General features: G+C 37.3%; 1 pseudogene; it reads left to right on the top strand.

Moving 5' to 3' along the window:
• The first annotated feature begins 11,851 nt into the window (after positions 1 to 11,851).
• LOC141688512 (small nucleolar RNA R71) lies at positions 11,852 to 11,942 on the top strand (annotated as a pseudogene).
• Positions 11,943 to 24,476: the final 12,534 nt, after the last annotated feature.

Below are 24,476 nucleotides of genomic sequence, written 5' to 3'. Positions count from 1 at the left end.
TTTTAGGTGATGCATCTACTTTGAGAGAATTCAAATCGGCCATCGGATGTACTATAGCAGATATAAAAGGGATTAGCCCTTCGTATTACATGCATAAAATTCTGTTAGAGGAAGATAGCAAGCCGACTGTTGAGCAACATCGAAGACTTAATCCTATCATGAAAGAAGTGGTGAAGAAAGAAATTCTAAAGTGGCTGGATGTATGAATCATATATCCTATTTCTGACAGTTCTTGGGTGAGCCCCGTGCAATGTGTACCTAAGAAATGAGGTAATACTGTGGTAGCAAAAGAGAAGAACGAGCTCATCCCCACTCGAACAGTCACAAGATGGAGGGTATGCATGGACTACAGAAAGTTGAACAAAGCCACAAGGAAGGATCACTTCCCTCTTCCATTTATTGATCAAATGTTTGACAGGTTGGCTGGTCATGAGTATTATTGTCTTCTGGATGGCTATTCGGGTTATAATCAGATTTGCATTGCACCAGAAGATCAAGAAAAGACTACTTTCACTTGTCCATTTGGCACGTTTGCTTTTCGCAGAGTTTCGTTTGGCTGATGTGGTGCACCTGCCACTTTTCAGAGATGTGTGATGGCTATATTCTCTGATATGATTGGAAATAATGTCGAAGTGTTCATGGACGACTTCTCCATCTTTGGACATTCGTTTGATGAATGTTTGAATAATCTTCGTTCGGTGCTCAAAAGGTGTGTGGAAACTAATTTGGTGCTCAATTGGGAAAAATGTCACTTCATGGTGCAATAAGGCATCATTCTTGGGCATAAAGTCTCTAGCAAAGGCCTTGAGGTGGATAAAGCCAAGATGGGAGTCATTGAAAATCTTCCGCCACCTATTTCGGTGAAAGAAATCCGTTATTTTCTTGGTCATGCGGGTTTTTATCGGCGTTTTATCAAGGACTTCTCTAAGATATCTAAGCCTTTGTGCAACTTGCTCGAGAAAGATGTGCCTTTCAAATTTGAGGATGAATGCTTGGAGGCATTCGAGACTCTCAAGAAGAGTTTAATAACTGCACCAGTTATTACGGCACCTGATTGGACAGAACCTTTTGAGATGATGTGTGATGCGAGTGATTATGCAGTGGGAACAGTTCTTGGGCAGCGCAAGAATAATCTTTTTCATGTGGGCTACTATACTAGTAAGACGCTTAATGGAGCTCAAATGAACTACACCACTACTGAGAAGGAGCTCTTGGCTATAGTCTTTGGTTTCAAAAAAATTCGATCTTATCTGCTTGGAACAAAGGTGACAGTATTCACTGGTCACGCTGCCATTCGCTATCGGGTCTCAAAGAAGGATTCGAAGCCTAGACTTATTCGTTGGGTGCTCTTGCTACAGGAATTTGAGTTAGAGATCAAGGATCGAAAAGGTACTGAGAATCAAGTAGCTGGCCATCTCTCTAGACTGGAGAATCCCAATTCTACTTCACATGATAAGACATTGATCAACGAATCTTTTCTGGATGAGCAGTTGTTCGCAGTTCAGGAGGAAGAACCATGGTTCGCAGACATTGTGAACTATCTTGTTAGCAATATAATCCCTCCTAATATGAATTCGGCTCAAAAGAAGAAGTTTCTGCATGAGGTGAAGTGGTACATATGGGATGAACCATATTTGTTTAGAAAAGGAGCTGACTAGATCATCAGGAGATGTATCCCATTCTGTGAGATGGAAGGGATATTACGAGACTTCCATTCCACAATTTATGGTGAACATTATGGTGTGAAAAGACAGCAGCTCGTATTCTTCAAGCAGGTTTTTTCTGGCCTACGTTGTTTAAGGATGCACATCAGTTCGTTTTAAGGTGTGATCATTGCCAAAGAGTTGGGAATCTTACTAGAAAGGATGAGATGCCTTTAAATGTGATGCTTGAAGTTGAGGTCTTTGATGTTCGGGGAATCAATTTCATGGGACAATTTATCTCATCCTACAATAATTAGTATATCTTGCTGGCAGTCGATTATGTCTCGAAATGGTTATAAGTCAAGGCTCTACCGACAAATGATGCAAAGGTAGTGTTGAGTTTTCTTCATAAGCAAATATTCACAAGGTTTGGAACACCATGAGTAATCATAAGTGATGAGGGGTCACATTTCTGCAATTGTAAGTTCACTTCTATGATGCAACGCTATAATATGAATCATCGTATTGCTACTGCCTATCATCCGCAAACTAATGGTCAAGCTGAAGTGTCTAATAGAGAGATCAAGCGCATTCTAGAGAAAGTTGTTTGTCCGTCAAGGAAAGATTGGTCTTTAAAGCTCGATGAAGCTGTTTGGGCTTATAGAACAGCATACAGGACTCCACTTAGGATGTCCCCGTTTCAACTTGTCTATGGTAAGGGATGTCATTTACCTGCGGAGCTTGAGCATAAGGCTTATTGGGCATTGAAGAAGTTAAACCTTGATCTAGATGCAGCTGGGAAGAAGCGAATGCTTTAGTTAAATGAACTTGATGAATTTCGACTGCAAGCGTACGAGAACAACAAAATGTACAAGGAAAAATTAAAAAGGTGGTACGACAGGAAGCTATCTCCTAAGTCATTCGTGCCGGGGCAACAAGTTCTTTTATTCAACTCTCGTCTCCGACTTTTACCTTGAAAGTTGAAATCAAGGTGGTCTGGACCATTTATCGTCAAAACTGTGTTTCCACATGGAGCGGTGGAGATTTTTTAGAATGATCCGGGCCAAGCATTCAAGGTTAATGGTCAGAGATTGAAGCATTATTATGGGGACACGGCAAACCGGGAAGTGGTTAGTGCCGTTTTATTGTCAACTTGATCGAACTACTCTACGTCAAGCTAATAACGTAAAAGCAACGCTTCTTGGGCGGAAACCCAAGATTTGAGACTATAGGAACCTTTAGAAGTTAGTACTCTATCCAAAAACCCAAAAAAATCAGAAAAAACAAAGGAATTTTTTTTTTCCAGAAACCTCCCATGCGCCCGCCTGGAGATCTGGGGCGGCCGCTTGGAGCCTGACTGCCAGAATTTTTTTTCCAGCCTTATAAAAAAAAATAAAAAAACCTCAAAAATAAAATACCACAGCCGTAACCCCATTAACCCACGAATTTTCTCCCACAAACAAGCCACAAACCCCACTCCTACTCTAATTCTAAACCTAAATCCTACCCTATATATACACACAACCTCTCCATATACACTCCCATATACTTTTAACTTAAAAAACTCTCTCCTACATACAAAACTCAAATCTCAAACACTTATTCTCAGTTTCAATGGCCCCTAAGAGATCTCGAACTGTTGATAGCAGCAGCACCATTCCTACTGCTGATTCTTCGAAGGGTACTGCTGCGAGACCCTGATTGGTGGACAGGGCTGCTGAGGAGGAGTATGCTTGGCTTTTGACGAAGCCGATTCTAAAGGAGAGGGGGTTTTTTCCATCGGGGAGGGATAGTGAGTTATTGTCGATGATTGCAGAGAAGGGGTGGATTACTTTTTATGAGTCTCCTGAGGCGGTCCCGATGAGTGTGGTCTGCGAGTTTTATGTGAACGCCAAGGCCAACAAGAATGGGTATACGGTTATTCGTGGACTTACTGTTCATTATCAGCCCGCGACGATTCGCCTTGTTATTTGGCAGTGTCAGAGGAAGCCCCAGGAAGAGAATTGGAATGAGAAGACCCCCGAGGACTTTGACTCGGATTTGATTATTGCTACTCTCTGACAGCGGGGCACGGTGTGGAAGTTTAAGACGGGATCTAACGAGTATCGTTCTTTTCCGGCTGTTGCGATGAACAGGTATGCCTGTGCATGGAATACCTTTATTTGTGCAAATATTATGCCTTCTTCACATGCACATGAGGTTACAGTTGAGAGAGCCTGGTTGTTGTGGCAGATTTTTAATGAGGAGTATTATGTGGACCTTGGTGAGTTCATCTACCAAGAGATTTTAAAGTTTTTGAGGGGGATGTCGTATAGCAACATCCCTTATGCCTCTATCGTCACGAAGTTGTGCAAGGCAGTTGGAGTCCACTGGCCTTCTTATGAGCAGTTGCAGATGCCGGCCACTCCTATTGATTTATCGACGCTGAATGCGATGCAGGAGTGGATGGGTGGAGAGCCCGATGAGCATGGTTTGGGATATCGTCTCCCAGGGGGACGTCCAGCAGCTGGTGCTACGATGGCTAGGCCTAGTCAGGCTCATGGCGAGGCAGGTTCTTTTAGAGCCCAGGGAGGTGATGGTTCAGGGATAGCTGATGCCTAGTACAGGAGGCTTTCCAGGAGGATAGATGGGATGTACGATTTGTAGAGTAGGTTTACACAGGAGCTCACCCTAGCCCTTGGGACTGCTTTCAGAGGCCTCGGAGCTGACATCCAGTGGCCTATTTTTGGTGAGGACTTTGCTTATCCGCCTCCTGACACTCCACCCTCTGAGGGTGATGATGATGATGATCTTTCTGAGTAGGTATACCCTGTGTTCCTTTCAATTACCTTCACTGGGGACAGTGAAGATTTTAAGTTTGGGGATGGTAGTTAAGGAACATATTTGTGTGTGTGTCATGTAGTTGCATATTCATGATGGTTTAGTTCATATAGTTACATATTTTTGCCATATAGTTTTTTTTTATTTTATAGCTTTATTTATCATGACATTTAGCTCATGCATAAACCATGATCCCTTTTGTGTTGCTTTACTAATTGATATGTGATATTGATGCGAGTGTAGTGATAGCGGTAGAGTGATGTTGAATCTTGTTAGGTTGGCATGCATACTAGAAACACTTGTAATTTCACTAAGTCTTAAAGTATGCTTAAGGACTAGATTGTTATCATGGTTTGATGGTTTTTGAGGTTAATCTATTGTTTATGCTTAGAATGTATGATAGACTCTTAATGATAAAAAGCATGAAAAGATAAAATTGGAGTAAAAATTGGAATTCATTGCTAGTTGTGGCTAGGCGTCAAATGGCTAGTAGCCGGCTCGTACTGTATGCGAGTAGTCTAGGGTTGAGCAAGATGGAGCGAAACGCACTTGCTTAGAAATTTGAAAAAAAAATAAAAGAAAAAAAAGAAAAAATAAAAAAATAAATATGGTTTAATGCATAATTTATCACAAGTGAGCTCTTTGGTATTCGAGTTATTAAGTTCTTAGGTGACTTTGTGCCTAGTGACCTAAGGCTTTTATAGTCTAGGATCCGCTAACCCAACGCTCGTTAAATGGATTCCATTGTATAAGTCTTTTGTGGACCTCACTCATTGCACGATCAAATAAGCATTTGTTAATTGTATTGAATAAAAGCATGATTCCGTAATAAGCTCCAGTGATTTTGAAGTGTTATAAGTCATTTTATGTCTAGAATTTATTCTTCGTATAATCATGTGATTGCCTTGAGGATAATTGAGTTATGATAATTGATCTAGTTTCGAAGCATATCTGTTAAGCATTTGCACACACCACATTTCTAGTTGTATGTTAGCCTGCATGATTTGATTGATCTTTAATCTCTTAATTGCATTTGTTGAGATGTCATGTGTTGGTTGGTTTAGTCATTACGATGGGGATCGTTGCATTTCATGTAGTTTGCATTCATGCATGTTTTTATTTTGTTTTTGAGTCTGTGACGCTTGAGGACAAGCATCGATTTAAGTTTGGGGGTGTGATAAGTGGCATTTTATACCACTTAAAACGTCTTATAATGGCTTGAATTGATGTCTTAAAATCAAGTATTTTGTGTGTTTGATGCGTTTTTCTAGTGTTTTTGCATTTCAGGGTATAACTTGCGTATGTAGGAAGAATTCATCATAATAAGCCTAGGGAAGTACATGGAATCAGTTGCGTGGAGTTGTGCGAAGAAATCAGCAAAATCAGGACCAAAAAGAAGAATTTTCCAGAAAGTGCTGAGGCGCCCGCCTGGGATCTGGGGCGGCCACTTGGAAGCTGAGGCGCCCGCCTGGGAAGCTGGGGCGGCCGCCTGGGGTCGATAAATTTAATTCTGCTTTTTTAATTCATGTTCTACTGGACTTCTGAGATGGCTGATTCTTGTGGACTTCTATATAAGTAATCTTCAGAGATGTTTCGCAATACGAAGTAACAAGCAACAAGCAAGGAGCAAGGAGAGAAGATTAAGAAGATCGTTTTAGCACACTGCAACGAAGAAGAGGAAGCATACGATTTCTTATAATTCTATTATTCATTGTAACGGTGGATGCTAGTTTTCTTTACTTTGAACCTTAATACTCTTGTGACGTACTCTGGTTTTAATAAGTATTTTATTAGTTTATATTGTCGTTTATTATCATGTTTTCATATGAACCCAGGGTGACGATGAGTTCTATCATGGGCTAATCGTGATCATGGGGTAGTAGCGGATTTACTATGGATTTATTTAGTTAATTGTTTAATACCTTGGTATGTGATGATTGTATGATATCTAGCATAGGTTGTGCTTATTCGTCTTATATGCGTCGCGAACATATAAGATATCCTGTTAATCTCTTGTGAAGCGACAGTGAATCTTAAGATTTAGAACTTGCCATGCTAGCATAGGTTCATGTATATGTATGCGTGATTAGTGGGTAACTCTAACCGTTTTACTTGCCATGTGTAATCATAATGAATAACTTGCACTTAAATCATTATGTTGTCAAATTCTGTAGACATATAGGGTCTCAACATAATTGATGCTTATTCAACTTCTATCTTAATTGTGGATGCTTGGTAGAATAGTACTTGTACAATGAAAGTTGGCTTTTATCAGTTTTGTGTTGTTCGATTAATATCATCACCGTTACATGCTAAGGGTAATAACAATAACTAGTGAAGGAAGTAGTAATGAAGTTATGATCTCATATGTGTTTAATATTGTTAATTCAAGTAATAATTTAAGTGTTTTATTCTCGTAGTTAATTGTAGTTAGTAATTAGTTAATCAACCTTAAGTGTTATTGTCTTGACATTGAGAAGTAATCATACATTGGTGAGTAAGAGTTAATTAAATATAATTAGTCCGAGTCTCTGTGGGAACAAACTAGAAATCATTCTATATTACTTGCGAATGCGTATACTTGCGTGAATTATTAGCGCATGCTTTGTGCCTAACATCTCTAAGAATGCAATAACTCTAAACAGAGCTCGAATAAATCCAATGCACTAGCTTACAAGCACAGAAGCGTGAGTGTGTGCTTTGCTTATCATAAATACTCCCAATACTAGATCAAACCCATATCCTATTCTTCGCTAAAATAATCACAAGTTTATAAGTAGAATGAATGCTAAACACATCATGACTCCAAAACACTTCCATCATCACTGGAGTTAGACAAGGATTCATGCTACAACACTGAACACATCAAAACACATGCTTATTTGACCGTGCAATGGATGGAGCCCCGAAAGACTTATGCAATAATACCCATGTAGCGAGCGTTAGGTTAACGGATCCCAGACTGAACAAACCTTAGTCACCAGGCACAAAATCCCCTAGAACTTAATTTCTCGAGTATTAAAGAGCTCACCCGTGGTCAATTCTGCATAATCACATACTAACACAATTTTTTTCTTTTTTTATTTCTTTTTTCTCTTCTTTTTTTTCATTTTTTTTCATTTCGGGAATGAGTGTGTTTCGCTCTATCTCATCCAACCCTAGACTACTCATAAATATGAGCGGCTACTAGCCTTTTGACGCCTACTTTTATTAACAACTAGCAATGAAATCCTTTGTTTCCCCCAATTTATATTTTAGTGCTCCTTCTTCATCAAGGGAATAACAAACATTCTAAATGTAAATAAGTGATTGAATTTCAACAACTAAATAAGTATGATCCTGATCTAGCCCAAAAGCAACCAATGAGACTTGTGAATAGGTTTTGCTTCTAGACATGCAAGTCAATTCAAAAGAACTTAATCATCCCTCTATTCATCATCACTACACCTAAATCAATATCGACCTACCAACCGAAAATAGCTCATCATAAGGGATCATGCTATATGCTATGCAAATACAACTAAATGGACTGACATAATAAGCATGAACAATTATACAAACAATTATGGCATATATGAAGAATTATGAATGAACTACCACTACACATGCAATATGATTCCTATATGAACACGACTCTACTACTACTAATCCTTAAATTACCACCCCCAAACTTAAAATATTCAATGACCCCATTGAAGGCAATAATAAGGATAGCAAGAGCATACCTAGCTGTCAGCAGGATCACCCTCCTCAGGTGGAGAATCAAGAGGCGGATACACTGTGCTAGCTCCAAAAACTGGCCAATCAAACTCGATATTTTTGTTTGTTTGTTTGTTTGTTTTTTTAATCGATAATACTCCAGAAACGCGTGGGTTGCCTCCCACGAAGTGCTTGTTTTCCGTCTTTAGCTTGACGTGAAGCTTCTAAATTCAAGTCGTAGCAAGAACGGCGATCATCGCCTCACAGTCCACCGTACCTTTCCTGTCTTTGATTTCCAACTCGAATTCCTGAAGCAAGAGAATCCATTGAATCAATCGAGGTTTTGAATCTTTCTTCGAGACCAGATATCTAATAGCAGCATGATCAGTGTAAACCGTCACTTTTGTCCCAAGCAAGTAAGATCTGAATTTCTCGAACCCGTAGACAATTGCCAAAAGCTCCTTCTTCGTAGTAGTGTAATTCAGCTGAGCACCATTAATGGTTTTACTAGCATAGTAAACCACATGGAAAATGCTCTTCTTCCTCTGACAAAGAATAACTCCATCTACAAAGTCGCTAGCACCATACATCATCTCGAAGGGCTCATCCCAATCACGTACAGTAATAAGGGGTACTGTAGTCAAACTCTTTTTCAAAGTCTCGAAAGCAGCTAAACATTATTCATCAAATTTGAAGGGAACATCCTTCTCCAACAAATTGCATAAGGGTTTAGAGATTTTGGCGAAGTCTTTAATGAATCACCGATAAAAACTGGTATGACCAAGAAAACTGCGGATTCCTTTAACTGAGATTGGTGGAGGAAGATTTTCAATAACCCCCACTTTCGCCTTATCCACTTCCAGCCCATTGCTAGATACCTTATGCCCAAGAATGATACCCTGTTGCACCATGAAGTGACATTTTTCCCAATTAAGCACAAGATTGGTCTCAACATACCTTTTCAGCACCAAGCCCATAATATGCAAATACTCATCATAAGAAGACCCGAAAATAGAAAAGTCATCCATGAATACCTCCATATTAATACCAATCATGTCAGAGAATATGGAAATCATGCATCTCTAAAAAGTAATAGGCACTCCACAGAGCCCGAAAGAAACTCGACGGAAAGTGAAAGTTCCAAAAGGACAAGTAAACACGGTCATCTCCTGATCTTCTAGGGCAATACAAATCTGATTATAGCCTGAGTACCCATCTAGAATGAAATAAGACTCATGGCCAGCCAACCTGTCAAGCATTTGATCGATGAATGGAAGCAGAAAATGATCCTTCATGGTGGCTTTATTTAGCTTCCCATAATTCATGCATACTCTCCACCCAGTGACTGTCCAAGTAGGGATGAGCTCATTCTTCTCATTAGCCACAACTGTAATGCCTCCTTTTTGGGCATATACTGCACCAGGCTCACCCATAAATTGTCAGAAATATGATAGATGATCCCCGCGTCCAGCCATTTAAGAATTTCTTTATTCACCACCTCTTTCATGATAGGATTGAGTCTTCTCTGATGTTCAACGGTATGTTTACTTTCTTCCTGATGCAAAATTTTATGCTGGAAATAAGAAGGGCTGATTTCCTTGATATCTGTTATAGTCCACCCGATTAATGATTTAAACTCTCTCAGAATTCGCAAGAGCTTGTCTTCATCACTACCTGAAAGGTCAGATGCAATAATAACAGGTAAAGTAGATGCATCACCTAAAAAACCATACCTCAAGTGATCAAACAATGGTTTGAGCTAAAGTGTGGGAGCTTCTTCAATAGATGGTTTAAGACGATCCTGAGAATTTTTCAGCCCTGCTTATCCAAGAGACTCGAATGGTAAATCCAACTTCCTCTTCCACGGAGATGCATTCAAAAACTGATATTGCTCTGCCCCTTCTTCGTCTTCACTATCAGATTTCCCTGTTAAGCGCTCTCTAAGGTATCTGACCTTAGTAGTTGATCAAGCTCTGAATTCACTACAGAGTTGACCAACTCTATTTTATAGCACTCCTCTTCATCTGTGGGGAATTTTATTTCGTTGAAGATATTAAAAGTGACATCCTGATCTTGAACCCTCATTGTAAGTTCTCCCTTTTGCACATCGATCAACGTTCGGCCTATAGCTAAGAATGGTCTTCCCAAGATAATAGGAATCTTCTTATCTTCTAGGATGACAAAATCAACAGGTAAGATGAGTTTATCCACCTTAACCAAGACATCATCCACTATACCTCGCGGATAAGTGATGGACCGATCAACCAGTTGTAAGGACATGTTTGTAGGTTTTGGATCAGGCAGACCAAATTTCTTGAAGACAGAAAATGGCATCAGATTGATGCTAGCTCCCAAGTCATACAAACACTTATCGAAAGATAACTCACCAATGGTGCATGGTATCATGAAGCTTCCTGGATCTTTAAGTTTAGGAGGCAGCTTCTATTGCAGCACCGCACTGCACTCTTCCGTTAGAGCAACGGTTTCCAACTCCTCAAGCTTCAACTTCCGAGATAGAATACCCTTCATGAACTTAGTGTAGCTCGACATCTGCTCTAGAGCTTACGCAAAAGGTATGTTAATATGTAATTTCTTGAAAACCTCCAGAAACTTGGCAAATTGCGTATCGAACTTCTGCTTCTGAAGTCTATTAGGATATGGAGAAGGCGGATAGACCTGATTGTCTCCTGTATTCTGCTCAGGAATAGTGTGTTCAGCAGAATTTTTCATTATCTCCGATTCGACATCCTTCTGATCAGCTGTATCATCAAAAATTATAGTTTCTGGTACAGGAGCAGGTGCGGGCGCGCCTGTATGGAGCGCGGGCGCGCTTGGCTTCTGCCGAAAATTTTCAGATTCTGATTTTTAATGGTTAGCGACCTTTCTAGACCTCAAAGTGATTGCTTTCAACTGCTCTTTAATTTCCCTCTTGCCTGGGTTAGCTTCCGTATCACTAGAAAGAGTTCCTTGTGGTCGATTCCGCAGCGCATTAGTTATTTGTCCTATTTGGTTCTCCAAAGTTCTGATCAAAACCGCTTGGCTTTTACACATTAGCCTCAATTCATCCAATTCAGATTTTTCATTAGCAGATTGACCGGAACTTCCATGAGTTTGTTGTTGCATTACCGGTGGCTAAAATTGTTGCCTTTGGTGCATACTGTTGTTGAAAACCCGGATGGTTGAATGGCTTGGCTCCAAACTGCTGATAAGGCTGTTGTGAATGTTGTATACCATTCTGATTATTGCTCCAGGTGATATTAGGATGGTTTCAGTTGTTAGGATGATAAGTGGCAGGAACTGGTTGCCGTGGTCTCTGAAAATTGCTCACAAACTGTGCCGATTCACTAGATATAGCACATTGATCCATCGCATATGAACCTACATAGAGCTTAAAAACACTTGATATCTGATGAACTCCATAGTTGGCCAGAGAATCGACTTCCATAGTCAACGCCTTTAGCTGAGCAGCTATAGCCGTAGCTGTATCTACCTCCAGAATTTCTGCTACCTTTCCTTGTGGTAGTCTCTAAGTTGGGTTTTGATATTCATTAGCAGCCATCATCTCAATTAGCTCATAAGCTTCCTCATAGCTCTTAACCCACAAGGCTTCACCTGATGCTGCATCTAGCATAAGTCTCGACTATGCTCCAAACCCGTTATAGAAGCAATTGATTACCATCCAATCACGCATTCCATGATGAGGACACTTCCTAAACATCTCCTTGTAGCACTCCCATGCTTCACATAAATATTCTCCTGATTGCTGTGCAAATTGAGATTGCAGCTATTTTTGTCATAAAGAAGAATTTAGTAAGAAATTTCTGAGCAAGATCCTCCCAAGTCGTAATAGAACCAGCGGTAGAGAGTGCAACCAGCTCTTAGCTTTATCCCTCAGAGAAAATAGAAAAAGTCTCAGTTTTACATCATCTTCCTAAACACCGTTGAACTTAAAGGTATCGCAAATATCGGTGAAATCCCTAATATGCATATTGGGATCTTCTATTGGAGCACCCCCAAACTGGACTGAATTCTGTACCATTTGAACCGTGCCTGGCTTGATTTCGAAGGTATTAGCTGCAATGGCTGGTCTGACAATGCTAGACTGAATGCCATTAATTTTTGGTTGAGAATAATCCTCCAATGCTTTCGTTTCTGCTGCTGGTTCTCCAATTGTAATGATCACTTCTGTTTCTACTTTTTCTAGTTTATCCTTACGAGATTGAGAATGTGTTCGCATACACGCCCGATCGAATACCTGAAACACACAAATAAAGTAAACTTTGTAAGTGAATAATCCGAGTTAGTGAACTTTAATGACCACTGATGACAAGCACATAAACTAAATTTAACACCGATCCCCGGTAGCGGCGCCAAAAACTTGTTCACACTAAAACACGCAAGTGTACGCGATCACAAGTAGTATAAAATTAAGTTAAGTTCGTTCCCACAGAGATTGGTTTAATTCAGAATATGCACTTATGCAATAATATATGATTATTATTCACTGCTAAGACAAGTATCAAATTGAGTTTGGTTATCTAAAATTAATTATGCTAGAATGAACTAACTAAGAGATTATAAAGGAAGTTACTTATATGAAATAAAACATGGGATTCTAACTTCATTAAATACTTCGTTCAGAGTTTATGCCTTTAATCATAGTATGTGACTGTTATGATAACTAATCAGACACCACGAAATTAGTACACGTTATCTTTCAATATACGTGTACCCTACTACTTAGCATCCACAAATTAGATAGATGCTAGGCAGACACCAATTTTGCTTAGACTCTATATGTCTGTAAGATTTGAAAACATGGTTTAAGAGCAAGTTATCCATTGAGATTACATAAGGAAACATAAGATGGTTAAAATTACACTACTAATCATGCATGTTAAAACATCCATAAACCTATGCTAGCATGGCAAGTTCTAAACCTCTATATCCACTTTCGCATTCAATAGAGATTAACAAACAACTTAGATGTTAGCTACGCATCCAAGAAGATTAAGCACAACCATACTAGGAAATCAATAAGTCATCACACACTAAAAACTTAAAGCAATCAACTACTAAACTCCATAAATAAATCCGTTAGAATCCCACGATAACAATTAGTTCATAATCGAACGTCTCGTCATCATGGGTTCCAATGAAAACATGATAGTAAAATGGTTCAGAATACTACAAGAGAATATTAAAGTATTAAGGTTTAGAAAATAAATCCGAAACAAGCATCCAAAGTATCGCCTAATTAGAAGAATAAAAAATAATGATGTAGAACTAAATCTTCTTCTTCTTAGCCGTCTTGTGTGCTTTTTGGTTTTCGGAGTTCTCCCCTTGTTCCTTGTTGTTTAATTCGTCTCCTCTTCTTTATTTATATGCTCCAGGTTGACTTGGCCGCTCATAATATCCAAAATGTACTAGAAACAGGATTCTTCCAGTTTGACCTAGAGCGGGCGCGCCTGTATGGAGCGCGGGTGCGCTCTGTTTCTGGATAATTGGGCGCGGGCGCGCCTAAGTCAAGCGAAAGCTCCTACTAAGATGAGAAATTCCCCGATGCCTAAGTCAAGCGCAGGCGCGCTTGGCTTCTAGAAAAATTCTGCAGATTCCTTGATTCTCGTTCTGATCTTCTCGCAAGGGCTCACACTTCAATTTCTGATCTCTTATCAACATAAAAGCATATGGAAGTCCATTCCTTCCTCCAATTAAAGCCCTGCACATGCTCAACATAAAATGCATTAAAAACACCACATACTTGAGGTCAAATCATCAACTTAAGCTGATATGAAGCATTTTAAATGGATATAAAATCCACTTATCAAATATGTCTACTATCTTTTAAAAGAACTGGATGGATTGAAGCAAGCACCTAGAGCCCGGTATGACACTTTGTCAAAGTTTTTCTTAGAAAATCAATTCATAAGAGCACTGTTGATAAAACTTTATTCTTTAAAAAAATGTTAATGGCTTTAGTATACTTGTTCAGATTTATGTAGATGATATTATATTTGGCTCTACGGATGAGAAGCTTTGCAAAAAGTTTGCCAAATTGATGCAAAGTAAATATGAAATGAGCATGATGGGAGAACTAACTTAGTTTCTTGGTTTACAAGTTAAGCAAGTTAGTGATGGAATATTCATTAGTCAAACCAAATATATTTATGATCTTTTAAAGAAGTTTGACTTAATGGATTGCACATCTGCAAAAACTCCCATGGCCACTGCCACTAAACTTGAATTAAACACTACTGAAAAGTCTGTGGACATTTCAAGTTATAGAGGCATGGTTGGCTCACTTTTATATTTAACAGCCAGTAGGCCAGATATAATATTTGCTACTTGTCTTTTTGCTAGATTTCAGGCTGATCCTAGAGAATCTCACTTAATAGCTATAAAGAGAATTTTCAGATACATCGAAGCACAAAAACTTGGCATTTGGTATCCTAGAGATTCAGGTTTTGATCTAATGGGTTATTCAGATGCAGATTATACAGGTTGTAGAATTGATAGAGAAAGTACAACATGAACCTGTCAATTTCTAGGAAATAAGCTAGTATCCCGGTTCAGTAAAAAGCAAAATTCAGTCTCTACTTCTACAGCTGAGGCTGAATATATTGCTGCTAGCAGTTGTTGTGCACATATATTATGGATGAAAAACTAACTGTTGGATTATGGTATACAGGTGGATAAGATTCCTATTTTCTGTGATAACACACGTGTTATTGCAATTACTAAAAATCCAGTACAACATTCAAGAACCAAGCACATTAACATCAAGTACCATTTTATTCGAGAGCATGTCATGAATGGTACAGTGGAACTTTATTTTGTTCTAAGTGAGAAGCAATGTTAGGCCCTTAATCAACTGTAGAGGGGGGGTGAATACAGTTAATATAATCTAATCAACAAAGCTTCAACATAATCAACAGTTTTTACATTAATTGATAAAAACTTATTACAAAAGTACTCTCTCGAAAGGATGAATAAATATCCTTGAGAGATGCTAGGTTATGCGAAAGATATAACAATATTGCAATGCTTATACTATGAACCTAATCTATACTTTATATAGAGCACAACTACCAATGTATAAGGAATCATATTCTATTAACAATAAGGAAACCTATATAATTACTTCTAAGATAAAGTCCATCACCGCCTTGAGTTCCTGTTTCCTTTTCCTCCTCGAAGATCAACTGATATGACAAATACTGATTTTATTATCTATTGATATCATCATCCGTTGAAATCATCATCCATTGATATCCTATCATCCGTTGATATTTCATCATCCGTTGATGTCATCAGCATCCGTTGATATATAAGTTATGATGTAAACTTCTGATAGTTTCTGTTTGATATCATCAATTGCTCCCAACAATCTCCCCCAACTTGTTCATCATGGAATTATGAACAAGTTCCAATTAATGATGTCAAAACTATCTAAATGCAGGAATCAAGTATGCATGTTCAATCTTTTTTCAGTAAATATTAGACTTTAACTCTTCATCCTGAACTGCTTCTTTAACTTGAGCAATGTTAGAGGTTAATTCCACTTCCTCAACTCAGAATGCTTCCAGAAATCTTCCTTCTTTGACCAACTTGGATGATTTCTGCTTCAATTTAATTTTATTCCGTATCAAGAGCTTGAATTACTGTATAAATTAATTCTATCAAAGTTTAACATTCAGATTCCTTAGATACTGACTTTAGCTTTGGCTTTGGACTTTGAAATTCTTGACTTTTTTTCTATCTTCTCCTTTCCTTTAAGCTTCATGTCAGCAGTTCCAATAACTTGTGATCTGAGAGATCTTCCATCATCTGACCGACTGATTTCCCTTATAACTATACCTCTGGTCGGTCTATTAAAAGGATCATCTTCATAAAGTACTTGAGAAATAACTGCAATATCATCATTTGTTGTCTTCATAGAATTTTTAAAGTCTTCCTCCGTTTACCTTAGCTGTTCAAGATCAACTCCAGGATTTTCTTTTGCAAATATTCTTCTACTCACCTCAGAATTAAATAATTGAATCTTTGGATCCTTATAGAATATAGTTGTCTTTCTTCCTTTAACTTTCAGAGTTTGAAGATATTGGCTTGCTTCAGAACCGGCTTCTTTCTCCAGAATACCTTGGTCTTCATCAGCAACAGTTGTGACTTGTGAAGATTGTTGCATTTTAGTAGTCACAGTCAATTCTTCAACTCTTATTTCATTCCTATCGCTTTCTCTTCCTTGTTTATACTGAAATCTAGTGATTGCTTTTGATGAATCACTAACTCCAACTAGCTTGTCACCTCGTTTTCTTTTGCTCTCCTTCTGTTCCCCCTTATTACCTCCATCAGGATTTTCATCATCAGTACTTATCAATGACAACTGTTTGTATTTAGATTTAACAATTTTCTCCCCCTTTTTGGCATCATCACCAAGCAGTAGAGAAATAATCGGTTCCATTGAATTTTGTACTTCTGTAAGTTGATCAGACATTTGAGCTTGATGAACTTCCAATCTAGCATGACTGGCTTCAATTACAATTTGTCTGGTAACTATTGGTGAAATTTGTTTCTAAATTTCCTGATGAGTAAGTAGCTTTGCAGCAATCAATGATTCTTTGATCTGATTGATTTGAATAGTAGTTGCTTCATGAGCCGTGTGTAAGGATCTGACAATCAAAGTTGATGCTTTCAGATGATTCAGCACATCAGGATTTGTAATCTTCCGTTCTGCTGTTTCCAGATGTTCAACTGCATGTGTTTTGGAAATAAGATATGTATTATCTTTCCAATAAGCATTCCAGAGATTATCAGAATAATCCCGCTTCTTCTTAACATCTAAGTCTTTCATTTTATATTGTCTTACATGCATAGGCATATCTTCAGGAAAGAAAAGGTCATCCTCCAGATCTAAAATAGCATTAGATACATGAGTTTCTTTACCATCATTAGATTCTTCAATAGAAGCTGGATCTTGCACTAATTGCTGAACTATATCACCAGCTTCAGTATGTATAATAGAATGAGAAATCGGTGTAGCATATGATCCAGTGGCTTCAGAAGTTTCCACACCTTCAACAGTTATCTCCATATCTTTAAATATTGTAGATAAATGAATTGGAGCTTCAAGATTAACTTCCAGGAGCTCAAGTCCTATAGAATGCTATAGTGATTCTGAAATGGATGAATCTTTATGAATGGACTGTTGTGCTACTACATCTTCATCAACAACAGGGATTTCCTCAGGTGATAGAAAAGTAGAATGTATGGACTGTTTTTCAACAAAAATAGGGATTATCTCTTGTGGTGGAATAGTAGAATGTATGGACTATTTTTCAACAAAAACAGGGATTATCATTTGTGGTGAAATAGTAGAATGTATGGACTGCAAAAAAGTATCAGTACTTAGATTTGTAGGAAGATTAATAGCCTTTGATATATCAGAGTTTTCCTGATATTCAACAGAATGATGTTCAACATCTGTTCCTTTAGTACTCTGAGCATCTGCAAACATATAGCAAATGAAACTTAATCTCTCTATTCTTTTATAGTAGTCTCACTACTCCTCATACCACACATCTCATGACTTTTAATAGTCAGAGCTTCCTCACAAGTATTACTAAATCATATCTCTCATCTACCTCTCCTTTTGCCAGGAAGGATCCCGCCTCTCTTATATTCTGTTTTTCTCTCAATCTTTTCACACATCTCACAGAAAAAGGCTCAGAAATATTGTCCTACAGAAATAAGAGGTGGCTAAAGGAGGGTGATATGTGATCATACAATTAAAGGTAGTCCTTAACTAAAGTCTAGATGTAATCATGTCAACAAGATTTATATCATGAAAAGCATACTATAAATGCTGAAAAAACTAAATCGGTATTTAAAACAAATGCTGATAAAGTAACACCAGTATTTATACTTGTGAATCTGAAGATGCAGATTCCGTGCCAACATCCATTTGTTGTACTGATAAAATATTAGTAGACATTTGAGACAGATGAACTCTGCCTTCAGCATCAATAATAAGAGTCGCTACAGCAGGAGTAAGGCTTGCATTGCAACTTTGATGCAATGGTTCTTGTGGCCGGAGAATTAGGAGTTGCTGGATGACTTTAACAACCAAGTTCTTGTGTACCTATCTCCACAATTGCAGTAATAGACTCCTGAGTAGTTTCAATCAGAGGCTTTTATGCTTCAATATCTGATGCACCACTTTGAGGTGCAGGTTCTTGTGGGATTGGATCAGAAGATGTAGCTGTTGTACCCCTTTTAGATACAGGTTCGTGTGTGCTTGATCCAGGAAAAAGTCCTTTCCCTTGCAGCCTCTTGACACTAGCTTCAACTTGCTCATGAGAGACTTGCCTCGCTCCCTTGTGATATTGCATGATTGGAGTTTCAAACAGTTCTACAAGCACCTCAGCAGTAGACTGAATAGCAGAATTTAGATTTAATGCACTCTGTGTCTCCTCAGCAATTTCCTGTTTAAACTTGAGCAAGTGCTGATTGTAATAGGCTTTGACCACTCTTCTTCTCTTTGGTCTGGAATTGGTATTAGTATCAGCAGCTGTGCCTTTTCCAGTTGATGGAACAACTAGTTTTAGAGAATAATCAGAAGAAAGGTTTGGAAATCTGGAAGATAAAGTAACATTGTCCTCATCTGAATCTGATTCTAATCCAGCAAGTACAAGTTTCCTTTTTACAATTTCTGAAGGTTTTGAAGAATGAGGAACTTGAGATGCTTCGAGTTTTGACTTAGCTACGACAAGATTTGTAGCTATTTTTACCAAGTCTTTCTGTCTTTTTACAACAAATGTCTTTTGAGAGACACTTGAGGTGGCTTCTGTCTGAGATTGTTTTAGTTGTTGTGCTGAGGTGAGCTACATGGGGGTTTCCAATGGTGATTTCCTGCAGCTTAGCACATTGACTGTTAAGCAAACCATAAGTCTCAGGAAGTCTTGCCAAAAGAAAGTTTCTTGCAACTAAAGGTAACCTCAAGGGAGCTAAATGCGACCACTTTTCATCTTGTGAAATTAAGTCAGAGAAAGCCCTTTTTGTCAACTTAAACACAAACACTATTTAATTAGAGGGGATAGGGGTATTAGGAAAACAAGCATTGAAAATCAACTTACATAATCTAGCATAATATACTATATTTCTATCAACATTTATCCAATCACCAATAAAAGATAGATCTACTCTACCATAATCATAATGTGAACCATGAATTAGAGAGTACCCTATCTGTTGTGTCATAATGGGCAAGGCATCAAAATTTGAGGATTTGTTGTTGAACGCCTTTGTGATGCAAATTAAAGAAGAAATTCCATTCCTTCCTTAGCCCATTCCTTTTTAATTGACCAAGGTTCTTCAAATCCTTGTCATAACCAAACTCAGTAAAGAATCTCCTCATCTCAATATCACCTACCAAACTTGAGTAGGAGGTATGAGTAGGAAACTGCAATACATCCCATACAGTTTGAGGAGTTACTATCCTTGTTGTATTTTCAAATTCAAAAACAAGGCACGGATATCCATTAGCTCCTCCATCATCAAATACATCAGTTCTCCAAATAGCAAGCACCTGGTCACCAGAGATTGTGGGTGGAGTTGTGAGAGCAAACCCAATCTCACCGGATCTAAGAAAGTTCTGAAAAATGTGAAAATCAACTTTCACGTTGTTGTTAGACAAGATAGATGAATAGTTATTAGTCACAACCTTTGCACCACCATAATCAAATAGTTTAGAAGCAACAAGTGAAGTCATGATTTATTTTTCAAGAAAGATTTTCGAACAGTAGTTAGGGTTTCAGAGTTTACGATTTTGAGAAGGGTAAAGTAGCGGAGAGAATAACACAGATAAGTAAAGTATCATCTAAAATCAAAAGTTGATTTTATACAAAACTTTTCTCCACTAATTTAGTCACGTTTAGTTTAATGAGACACGTGGTGACATACGATTGACTTAAAAGTAATCATGTAGACGTGTGTTACTGTATGCACAGTTCCTAAGAATAAGGTTAAGCATTAAACGAACATGTTCCAAATCTTACTCAACAGTAAATACCTGTAACCATAAAAAATTTCCCATCTGAGGCTAACTTCAACCTTGTAATTATAATGTTGATTTAAACATTATTCTCATAAAAAATAGTCAATCAAAGTTTGACCATTAACAGCAGGTAATCACAATTATCAGGATTTTATCAGCTACTGACATAAACTATTAGTCAAAACAAGTTTAACTAATAACAGAGTTTATAAGCATAATCAGTAGTTCACCAAGAAATTTTCACATAAGATCATTTAACACAGTTTTCATGTTATCATGGCATCAAATATTTAGCACATAAATTAGTATCTAGCAACTACTGACACATAATAAGATACCATGCTTCAAAAATATCAGCAAACTTAATTATCAGAGTTTGAGAATTGTCCTGATATCATTCCCAATTCATTCACCAATCTTGTGAATGTGACTTCATATAGAGGCTTGGTAAATATATTTGCTACTTGCTGATCTGTTGGAACAAAGACCAATTCCACTGTACCAGCTTCCACATGTTCCCTTATGAAATGGTATCTGATGCTGATGTGCTTAGTCATTAAATGCTGCATTGAATTTCCTGTCATTGCAATAGCACTTTGATTATCACAATATATAGGAAAAGAAGAATAGTCTAACCCATAATTCAGCAACTGATTCTTCAACTATAGAATCTGAGCACAATAGCTTCCTGCAGCAATGTATTCTTCTTCTGCAGTTGAAGTGGAAATTGACTTTTGTTTCTTGTTATACCAAGAAACCAATCTGCCTCCAAGAAATTGGCAGCTTCCGGAAGTGCTTTTCCTGTCTATTTTGCATTCTGCAAAATCAGCATCTGAATATCCAATTAGCTTAAAGTCTGAATCTTTAGGATACCATAATCCCAGATTCATGGTGCCTTTGAGATACTTAAGAATTCTTTTCATAGCTAAAAGATGAGGTTCCAGGGTAAGCTTGGAACCTTGCACAGAGACAGGTAGCATACATGATATCAGGTCTACTAGCAGTCATATATAGGATTGAGTCAATCATACCTCTATAGTTAGTTATATCTACTGAAGAACCAGTATTTAAATCTAACTTGGTTGTAGTGACCATAGGAGTTGATGCAGTTGAGCAATCTTGCATTCCAAATCTTTTAAGTAAATTCCTGGTGTATTTAGATTGATTTCTGAAGATTCATTCATCAGTCTGTTTGACTTGCAACCCTAGAAAGTAACTCAATTCTCCCATCATACTCATTTGATACTTAGACTGCATTAGCTTTGCAAATCTCTCACAAATTTTATCATTAGTAGATCCAAAAATGATATCATCAACATATATCTATACTAATAATAAGTCCTTACCATGGTATTTATAAAAGAGAGCTTTATCAATTGTACCTCTTGTGAAACCACTCTTTAGCAGAAATAGAGCAAGTGTTTCATACCAGGCTCTTGGAGCTTGCTTTAGTCCATAGAGTGCTTTATCCAGTAAGTAGACATGATGTGGATACTTTGGATCAATGAACCGTATAGGCTATTCAACATAAACTTCCTCTTCGAGTTCTCCATTTAAGAATGCACTATTCACATCCATTTGGAACACCTTAAACTTCTTGTGAGCAGCATAGGCAAGAAAGATTTTTATTTCCTCTAGCCTTGCAACTGGAGCAAATATCTTATCATAAACAATGCCATCTTGTTGTGAGTAACCCATTGCAACCAGTCCTGCTTTGTTCCTTGTAACAATGCCCTCACTATCAGTTTGTTTCTGAACACCCACTTTGTACCAATAACTGATCTATTATTTATTCTTGGCACAAGAGTCCAGACTTTGTTCCTTTCAAATTCATTGAGTTCCTCTTGCATTGCTGTGACCCAATCAGCATCTTGCAGGGCTTCTTCAATCTTTTTAGGTTCAGTTTGAGATAGAAAAGAATGGTAGAGACATTCATTCTGAGTGGCTTTTCTTTTTCTTACACCACTATTAGGGTTTCCTATGATTAAGTCAGGTGTGTGCGACTTAGACCATTTTCTTGCAGATGGAAGTTGAATCCTAGAAGAAGAACCTGTGACACCCTCCAAACCCGGGTCAGAAGTTTGGGGTCCACAACACATACACCATATATAAACCTACTTATGATAATAATAATAAAGATAATAATAATATGCAGTGACCCTGCTTACCTTTATCCACGGATCACAATAGGTTAAACTATGCACATAAGCCACAACTTACTTACTTATATTACAAACGTTCCAAATCCCAACTATTCAAACTTACATATGAATATTAAACATTCTTACAAACTTCTAAACTTAAACTACACAAGACTTTTATTCAATCCAGCATTACTACTTATCCTGCTACACCTGATCTGGCAATTCAAAGCTCTCTTCGGGAATGGGAAGGAACACTCTTGGTATAAGACGGTCTCGCTGCTTGACTCGCTTCTTGACTATGCAGGTCCTGATGGGTTTCATTCTCTACCTTAACTGTAAAATAATAGGAATAACAATAAAAGGGGATGAGCCAAAATTGCTCAACAAGCCTGCAACAATATATATAGTATAAAGAAAGAGAAATAAGTGAACCAATAAGCTGCTGGTTGGAACAACCATCTGAATCTGTATAGGATAGTAATTTGCCAATGCTGGCGAGTACCAAATGAACAAGACTGGAAACAAGAACCAACATATGCACTATAACCCGCTGATCAGTCAGGATATAGTGCGGATCTATACCCAACTGCATAGACCCAACCAACATAAAGAGTACTCAGGCAACTATGGCCTATTAAATAATGGTCTGGGCAAAACCCAGCCCGTATAGTAACCATCCAGTCCAAGGCTTAGCATCCGGAACAATCGGAATGCTTTTGATATATCCCAATACCAGGATATACCAGAGTATATGTAACAAGGGTAAAAGAATTGAAATATGAACAGGGAATTCAATAAATTGGGTGAATCAAGAATTGAAATGAAATTGAAACAAACATTAATAAATGGGTAACAGTGTATATGAATAATGATTATCAAAGGTAACTGATACGATAAAAGGAAATATAATTCACTATTCTGAATTTAGAATAGGGGAAAAACTTGCCTTGCGCGTACTTAACCTGGTTCAACTCACCGCCTTCTGTCCCTAGCTTGCTCTGCCTTGCTAACACTGAACCAATCATGGAAAGATAGTCGTATAGATAACTTACTATATACGTGTATCTTCAATTGATATCACGCAACCTTATCAGTCTACCCATGCATTTCTATCTGACTCGCATATATACACATACATTATATAGCACATAGATTCACATAATCACGTAAAGCACGTAGCACATAAAGCATATAATCAATTTTTAGACTTATAATTATTTTTAGAATTGATTCTAGACTCATACCTGCATTAGCTAGTCTTATCTGATTTTATTATAATTTCTGGGATTTATTCGCCTCAATTATACCCCTATTAGGACCTACGAACTATCAATTATCACCAAACCACTCTTTTTCGGAAGAAATTATAACTTACAACTATTTTTATTGAATTCGTCTCATTTTTCTGAGTCTAGGGGTCTTCGTTTCGCTCAAATCGGACTAACGGTTGAATTATTATGAATTAAACAAGATTTAATTAATTAATAATTAATTATAAATAATTAATTATAATTAAAGAATCCTTAATTATATTTTTGAATAATTAATTAATAATTATTATATTTTAAAATAATTAATCCCTAATTATTAGGAATTATTACTATTTATTACAAATTATTATTACTTATTCGATCAGATCGATTATTTATAAATAATCAATCGATTTAATTAACTGATACGTTATTTATCGAATAACTACGAATTACTCGAATTATAAACCAACTTAACGATTAATCACTCGTATATCTACGAGCTACTCGCAATTCTCGCATAATTATCGAACTATTGTATTATTATTGAAACTCATACGATTCGCTAATTAATTAGTTACTGATATCTAATTATACGATACGAATAATTACCACAATATTATTCGAATAACTAACGCTCGAATAATAATTCTAATTAGGGAATCACTATTCGCATTATTAACTAATTATTAGATTATTAATCATATCACTTAATTATTTTTAATTCTTATTTATTAATTAATTACCTAATTATTAATTAATTACCCAATTATTAATTAATTAGATAATTAATAAATAATTGGATAATTAATTAAATAATTAATTAAATAATTAATTTTGAATTTATAATTTAGTAAAATAATTTAGA

The sequence above is a fragment of the Apium graveolens genome, chromosome 9 (assembly GCF_009905375.1).
Source record: "Apium graveolens cultivar Ventura chromosome 9, ASM990537v1, whole genome shotgun sequence".
In the NCBI taxonomy this organism is placed as follows: domain Eukaryota; kingdom Viridiplantae; phylum Streptophyta; class Magnoliopsida; order Apiales; family Apiaceae; genus Apium; species Apium graveolens.
The sequence above is the reverse complement of the archived record's forward strand: the minus strand, read 5'-3'. Positions and strand labels throughout refer to the sequence as shown.